Source organism: Laetiporus sulphureus (genome assembly GCF_001632365.1).
Source record: "Laetiporus sulphureus 93-53 unplaced genomic scaffold LAESUscaffold_2, whole genome shotgun sequence".
Lineage (NCBI taxonomy): Eukaryota > Fungi > Basidiomycota > Agaricomycetes > Polyporales > Laetiporaceae > Laetiporus > Laetiporus sulphureus.
In genome coordinates this window covers 101,334-108,935 of record NW_024468511.1, presented here as the reverse complement: position 1 = coordinate 108,935, position 7,602 = coordinate 101,334, and the positions used below count along the sequence as shown (strand labels likewise).

The 7,602-nt window shown below is 48.1% G+C and overlaps 1 protein-coding gene across 1 annotated transcript in view; it reads left to right on the top strand.

Moving 5' to 3' along the window:
* Window positions 1-7,602, top strand: part of LAESUDRAFT_733757 (uncharacterized protein) — a gene marked incomplete at both ends in the record, with an annotated part of 10,640 nt that overhangs the window by 2,344 nt on the left and 694 nt on the right. The window lies entirely within an intron of this gene.

Below are 7,602 nucleotides of genomic sequence, written 5' to 3'. Positions count from 1 at the left end.
ACGTGACTTCTTGTGCGACGAGAAATGATGAAAAAATGATATGCTCCTTAATAGCATTTGTTCCTATAATGACTTCGTCAGGTAAAACCGTGACATCACCCCCTTCTCAAGGTTCATCGTCCCGATGAGCCAAAGCCTTTGGCGCCTCGTATGGTTCGCTTTATGAGTGAACTATCTGCTTCAGAAATGATTCCTGGAGCATAATGTTCACATATGAGTTGTGCGACACGATCGCCTGTTCTGACCTCGAATGGTTTGCTGGTCATATTAACGAGAAGCACCTTGATTTCTCCTGTGTAATCTGGGTCAATTACCCCTGCTGTGACATCGATTCCTTTGAGGGCTAGCCCACTTCGGGGGGCCACTCGAATGTATGTCCACTTTGGGGGATCAACCGCAAGTCCAGTGCCAATGAGCATTCGGGAGTGTGGGGGGATATCTATGTCTTGTATGGACTTGACATCCCAGCCAACAGCTTCTGCAGAACCCTTGTAGGGTGCTCTGGCATTTGGATGGGTGCAGAAGAAGAACATGAATTCATCAGGGTGATCAGACAGAGCGATTTTGTGCGCTTTGCGTGTTCGCGGCTTTGCTCTTGGAGCGTCTAGGTGTGTCTTGTGGAATTCCTCTACTTTGTCTTTAACGTTTGTGAGGTTTTCTAATGGTTCCCAAGTATTATCGCTGTGGTCGTAGTCCAACCATTTCACGAGATACTGGGTTTTGTTATACCTGACTTTTGAATCCAGGATGTCTTCTACGTCCCATTCTTCCTCTCCGTCAATGATGACTGGAGGGTTAGGGGGAGGTACGCATCCCGGAATAGAGTCTTGATGGAACATTATAAGCTTAGAAGCGTGAAACACGGGATGTATCTTCATGTCCGCTGGTAGTTGCAGTTTGAATGATACGGCTCCAATCTTTTCGAGGATTTTGAATGGTCCATAGTTTTGAGTCGCTAGCTTTTGGCTTTTGACTTTGACGTGAAGATCTTTTCCTCGAATAAGCACTTCATCTCCTACTTTGAAAGGGACATCCTGCTTTTTAAGGTCGAAGTACCATTTCATCTTTTCTGCTGCTAACAATAAGGCGGCCCGAGCTTGTTCCTGTGCTTGATCGCGGTTGTGGAATAGGTGTTCCAGGGATGGATGTTGTATTCCTTCCAGTACGTCTGGTGCCATTCGCGGGTGTCGACCATGCTCAATGAAAAATGGGGACAGGCCTGTCGATTCAGAAGCTTGGTTATTGTATGCGAATTCTGCTGTGGGCAATAGTGTGGCCCAATCAGTTTGTCGGTAATTGCAATACATGCGCAGATATTGCTCCAGAATTTGGTTGACTCGTTCGGTCTGTCCATCTGTTTCGGGGTGATAAGCTGTAGACATCGTAGATTTGATATGAAGTTTCTGGCAGAACTCCTGGAATAGCTTGGCTGAGAACTGTGTGCCTCGATCAGATATGATCTGCCGGGGAATTCCGTGGAGTTTGAATACTTCAGTGTAGAAAATCGACGCTACTTGAGATGCTGTCACCATGTCGTCTACTGGGTAGAAGTGAGCGTGTTTGGTGAACCTGTCGACGACTACCAAAATGGCGGTCTTCTTTTCTTCCCTATGGTCTGGGCTTGTCGGTAACTGCGTAATCAGGTCGCATGTAACCATTTCCTAAGGCCCTTCTGGTACTGGGTTAGGTTGAAGTAGTCCGTAAGGCTTCTGCTTGCTCATCTTGTTTCTTTGACAGGTTACGCAGCCTTGGACGTACTTCTTAACATCAATGGTGAGCCCTGGCCACCAATAATTCCTGCTAATCAGTTCTTGCATCTTCCATCATCCAGGGTGTTCAGCCGTGGAGATGTCATGGTGTAGCTTGATTAGCTCATTCCGCAGCGTAGAGTCCTTTGGAATGTAGACCTTTCCTCTTCTGAGCAGCAATCCATGCTTGAAGTTCCACTCTTGGAGGTCTTTTCTGAACTCTCGCTTGCCAGTTTTTAGTAGGTGCTGGTAACCTTTGGTCATTTCGTCGTCTTGTAGTGCTGATTTCACTCTTTCTAGAAGTCTTGCATCGTCAACTTCGGAGGAATGAGTGGCTGAGAGCGCATGGATGGCAAAGTATTCGGGTCGAAGCAAAGTTTGCCCTGAATTGTCATTGCTCACCCCCTTCTCATGATCTGGCCTCCTGGACAGAGGGTCAGCACGCATCATCGTCTTTCCGGGGCAGTGATGGAGAATAAAGTTAAATCTTGTAAGGTAAAGTGACCATCGAGCTTGTCGTCTGGTCAGTGTCTGAGCTTGTCAGAAATAGGTAAGATTAAGGTGATCCGACCATATCTCAACCGGGTGCGGGTGTCCTTCAAAGTATTGCCTATATTCTTCCAATGCCTGAATGATAGCTAGCATTTCCTTGTCATAGATCTCATAGTTGCGCTCGTGTTCATTGAGTGACTTGGAGTAATAAGCGACAGGATGCCAGAGGTCATCTTCTCCCAACTGTTCAAGGACCGTGCCTGTAGCAAAGTCCGAGGCATCTGTTTCTAGTCTAAAGGGATGGATTGCGTTGGGGAGTGCCAGGATTGGGGCGGAAGTAAATGCAGTTTTGAGGGCCTCGAATGCCTTTTGTTGAGGGTCTTCCCATTTCCATGGTGCATCCTTACATGTTAATAGAGTCAAGGGTCGGGTCATCGATCCGAAATCCTTGATGAATTGTCGGTAGAAATTTGCCAGACCAAGGAATGCTTGTACTTGCTTTACCTTGGTGGGCATCGGCCATTTGAGCACACTGTCGACCTTCTCTGAGTCCATTTGTATCGACCCTTTTGAGATTATGAGTCCGAGAAACTTGACAAAAGTGGTCGCAAAGTGACACTTTTCTGGTTTCACGAATAGGTCGTTATCTCTGAGCCGTTGTAGAACCTCTTTGGTCAGATGGTCGTGTTCTTCCTGGTTATTCGTGAAGATGATGATGTCATCTATATAGACTGCCACCTTTCCAGTGCGAATGAGATCGCCTAGAACGTCGTTCATCATGGCCTGGAAAGTGCTAGGAGCATTACAGAATCTGAAGTACATTACAGTGGGTTCAAATAACCCTCTATGGGTAATGAATGCTGCTTTTTCCTCATCTCCCTTGTGAAGGCGTACATTGTTGTATCCCCATCTCAGGTCTAGTGTCGTAAATATACTAGCCCTTGAGAGTCCGTCAATAAGATCATTGATTCAGGGGAGTGGGAATTTGTTCTTCTTGGTGACACTGTTTAACGCCCTGTAGTCTTGGACTAGTCTAAGAGAGCCATCCTTCTTTTTGACGAAAAATACTGGGGCGGCGTAAGGGGATTTAAATGGTCGAATGTAGCCTTTGGCTTGTTCGCCATCAATCCATTCGTCGAGGGAGTTCTTCTCTCGTAAAGACATAGGGTATACTTGTGCCGGTCTCGGGGTTGCCGCGTCTGGGACAAGATCAATTGCGTGATCATAGGGCTTACGCGTCGGCATTCTTTCCAAGCTCTTCTTCAAGAACACATCTCCAAATTGATGAAATTCTGGAGGGACGAACTTGGACCAATATTCTTTGTCCTGTGTCTCTTCTGCCGGCTTTTCTACCAAGTGCTCCTTTACCTTCTTGCTTATGCCTAGAATGTCGTGCACCATGTTATGAATATCCTGGTCTTGCAAGTCTATCTAGTTGATGAAGTTATCTTCCTGATCCCACCCGTCATCCGTGTGTACGTCGGGAAGAATCGCTTCATCTTCGAGCCGAGGTTGTGATAGAAGGTTGACTTCTTCTTCGCATACTTTGACTCGTTGCTTCCTCGTATGTCTGCATCTTGAGAACGTGACCTCTCTATGTTCCCAGTCAACTCGGGGGTTATGTTCTTGTAAGAACTTCATGCCGAGGATCATTGACATGCATCCAAGGTTTGTGACGAGCAAACTCTCGGTTGATCGGTGCCCCCCGATTAAGATGCTTGTGACTACACGATGAGTAATTGCGCCACCCTTGTTGGGACTGGCGTCTGCGTTGAGGATTCGGATTTCATGGCTTAGAGGTATCATCTTAAACCCGTGCTTCTCAGTGAATCTTTGGTCGATATAGCAAGAGAAGGCTCCCGAATCCAATAGTGCCGTTGTCTGGATTTTCCGTGAGATGAATCTTATTGGCAATTCGATCGAATGTTTAGAAAAACCCACGGATGCAATATATAGATGGTCACTAGGTACATTCATTCTCACGGTACTAATACAATTGTCCTGAAGTGTGACACCAGACTTGTCTACACTTCATACTGAAAATCCTCTGAGAAATCGTCTATCTCGACAATTCTTGCATTGGTGTCCTTAACCATTGATACCGACATAGTTGACTCCGTGTCTGCGCTCTTCACCTTGCCTTTGCCCTTGCTGGATGGTGGTGTAGTCGACATTGTGCTCATCCCACGAAGTGCAGCAATTGCTTGTTCCAGTGCTGCAATTTGAGCTGATGAGCCCGCACTACTTTCTTCTTCCACCTGTCGCATGTTCGTCGCTTTGCCCTTCCCTTTTTCTTGCCCTTGCTTCGGGGCAGATCATGTCTGAAACTGCTTGCCCTTGTATTCTGGCTTGGGGGAGGGGCACCGCTTTCCTCGTTCATAGGCGTGCTTTCAGCAGAACAAACATAGTTTGTTTGCCAGCCATCTGTCCTGTTCCGGGGATAGTTCATGTGTGATTCGTGCACTTGTGTCCATTGCATTAGGGTCCTTGGGGGCGGCTGCCTTGGTCGTCACAGTCTGTCCAGTAGACTTGTTGCCTGAAATTTTTTGGAGATGTTTAATTTCGATCTCCAAGCAGAACTCGAGATAGTCCATCCAGGTGGTTGGAATCTTCGAGGGGTCCAGAGTCTCTGTTACCGACATGACCGTTTGAATGTGGCTTGACCATTGTTCCCTGATTTTGATGATTAGATCTTCGTCAAAGTATCCTGATTCGGGGGCGTAGGCCCTGAAATTCTCCACGAAGGCAATCATCGTCTTGTGGCAGATTGCGCAGTGTGCGTCTAGCAAAGATTGTGCCGTGCGCTTGGGGTCAAGTGTCTTGTATGCCATTTCCAGTTTCCTGGTGTATTCTGTCCATGTACCAACGTCTTGTCCGGAGGCAAGCTTGATTGCGTACTCTTTCATGTATAGAGCAGCTCCGCCTTCCAGATGCACGTTGGCTTGCTGAGTTTTGTCCTTGTCATCCACAAAATGGTTATAATCGAGCCAGATGAGCAGGTTCGTGAACCAAGTTTCAAAGTTTTCCGATGACTTCCTTCCCGAATACTTGGGAGGATCGGGGAGCTTAATTCGGCGAGGTGATTGACTGGATTGGCCGGCCGGTTGTTGGATACCTGTGGAGGGCGCATTGATGATGGTGTTGTTGAGTCGAGACTCCAAGCCAATGATGTAAGTAGTGGTCTTTTCCTGAGCCTCCTTCAGGGCGACCATGTTGCCGTAAAGGGCGTCCATCTGACCCTTTACTTCATTTTTGTAATCTTCGAAGTCCTTGCGGATTGCTTGGGCTTCGAGTGTCAGACTATTGTTCGATTTGATGAGCCGTTCATTGTCGGCGGAGAGGGTGCCGATCTGAGCTCTTACGACCTTTAGCTGGTCTCGTATTTCCACTGCCATTATTTCGACGTGGATACGAGCCATTACTTCATCTTCCAACGAGGCCACCGTGCGCTCGTGGCGCTCATCCATCTTTTGACGTAAGGCTTCGTACGAGCTTACAACGTCTCTCATGATGAATGATCGCACCACGTTCATTACCCATTCCTTAATGTCGTTTGGGATGGTGTTGGGTGCGGCGGCATTGGCGGCTTCCTCGATGGTTGCGTAAGGGACTCCCTGCCATTCCCAAGTCTGAGGTGTGGAGAATGCTGGCAGGGTGGTAGGTGACAGGTTTCTGGCTACTCCCGATGCCTTGGGTGTGCTGCTGTTATGTGGTTCTTCCGCAGGGGCAGCTGGTCCTGTTTCAGATGATACAGAAGTGGCCTGACTCCTCCAGGGGTCCACAGGCTCACTCTGGGTGCTTCCTCCAGGGAACGCAACACCACCAAGGTTGTATTGAGACATTGGGATTGATGTCAATGATAGTGAGAATGATGTGACGGACAGTGTGTGAGTCGATCAATCCTTGGTCTTAGGCTTGGTGATGTTTTTTTAGAAAGGGGCTTCGGGGTCTTCCTCGATAAGTCCTTCTTCTTCTAGCTCCTCTCGTAGAGGTTCTGCTCAGTAATGCCAGTACTCTCGTTCTTCCTCAAAGTCTGGAATGAGATGGAATGGTGCTGAGTAGGTGGTGTAGGCATGTACTTGTACCGTGTAGTGGTAGAGTACTTGCTGCCAGTTGGTGACGAGAGGTTGATAGATGAATTATGCAGTGCAGATGACTGTGAGTTGTCCCTGCGCCGGGCGATAGAAATCCACGACGTAGTTTTGGTATACGAAAGTGATTTGATATCGGGGCATACAACTATTCGTGGTGATACGGTAGTACAAAAATATTACTGATCCTAATAGGGCCAGTAGCACGACTCCTTCTCAAACTTCACTATCTCCTTGCCTACGCGTGCTTGCTCCTTATTGATTCCCTTGAAGGAAATCTTTCCTAGTCCCATGCAAAGCTTGATAGCGATGCGTCTATCGACGAACGTGAAATCGTGCCCGGCTCCGATGCGCTCGTTTATTACTGATAGATGTCGAAGAATTCTATCTCGGCACTTTAACTGCTCCTCTGTGAACTTGGCCACGATGTGAGGCTGCTGCAAGACTTTGTATCGCTGAATGGTAGCGTATATGGTCGATGCGATGTTCTCGGGGAGAGTGCCTTTGGGATTCTTGTGGATCCCATGAGGATGGTAGCTCTTTGAGAGTGCGAAATTGAGGACGTCGATGGCAGGGAACGTAGCGTAGAGATGAGGGGGTTGAAGTGGAATGGACAGGGTAAGCGTCTCCTTTGGTATGTCTTCAAGCCAGAGGCTAACCTTGCGCTCCTGTCGGTGATGCTCAGCTGTAATGCCTTGTGAGCTAGCTTGGGGGGGCTGCACCTGAACGAGATTGCCCTGAGTCAGACGGTGGACTCTGGGTTTTCTCTGATAGGGATGGTAGCGTCCGTTGGGCAGAACGATCCCATTGTGTACTTGAGGCGCTTTACCGGTCGATGCAGCGCTGTTTTTTTTAAAGGAAGGAAGCGGCTTAGGTGGTAGAGGTGAAGTGGAATGATATGAAGGAAGTGGTGTGGAAAAAGCCCTGCCCTGGGCAGATGTATCTCTGGGTGAAAATGCGTGGCTACCAGTGTTAGACACTTGGTAGGGGCGTAAAGGTCAGTCTTATTCTAATGTCACGGCACGCTGATGACAAAGATAGACAACCAAAATAGGGTCCCCTTGAGGGCCCCCTGGCTAAGTGCTGACAGCTACGAGCAGTGGCAGTATGACGTGCCTGCTGACGAGGCCTAGTAGCTGGTCGCAGAGCAAGACTTACTGGCGAGGCTAGAGGCGCGATCACACAAGTGAGAATGCAATAAGATGTATAGCACACTGAGAGTGTCTGGTAAGACCCCTCTGTGATGGTAGTGGTGGACGAAGGAGAATAAG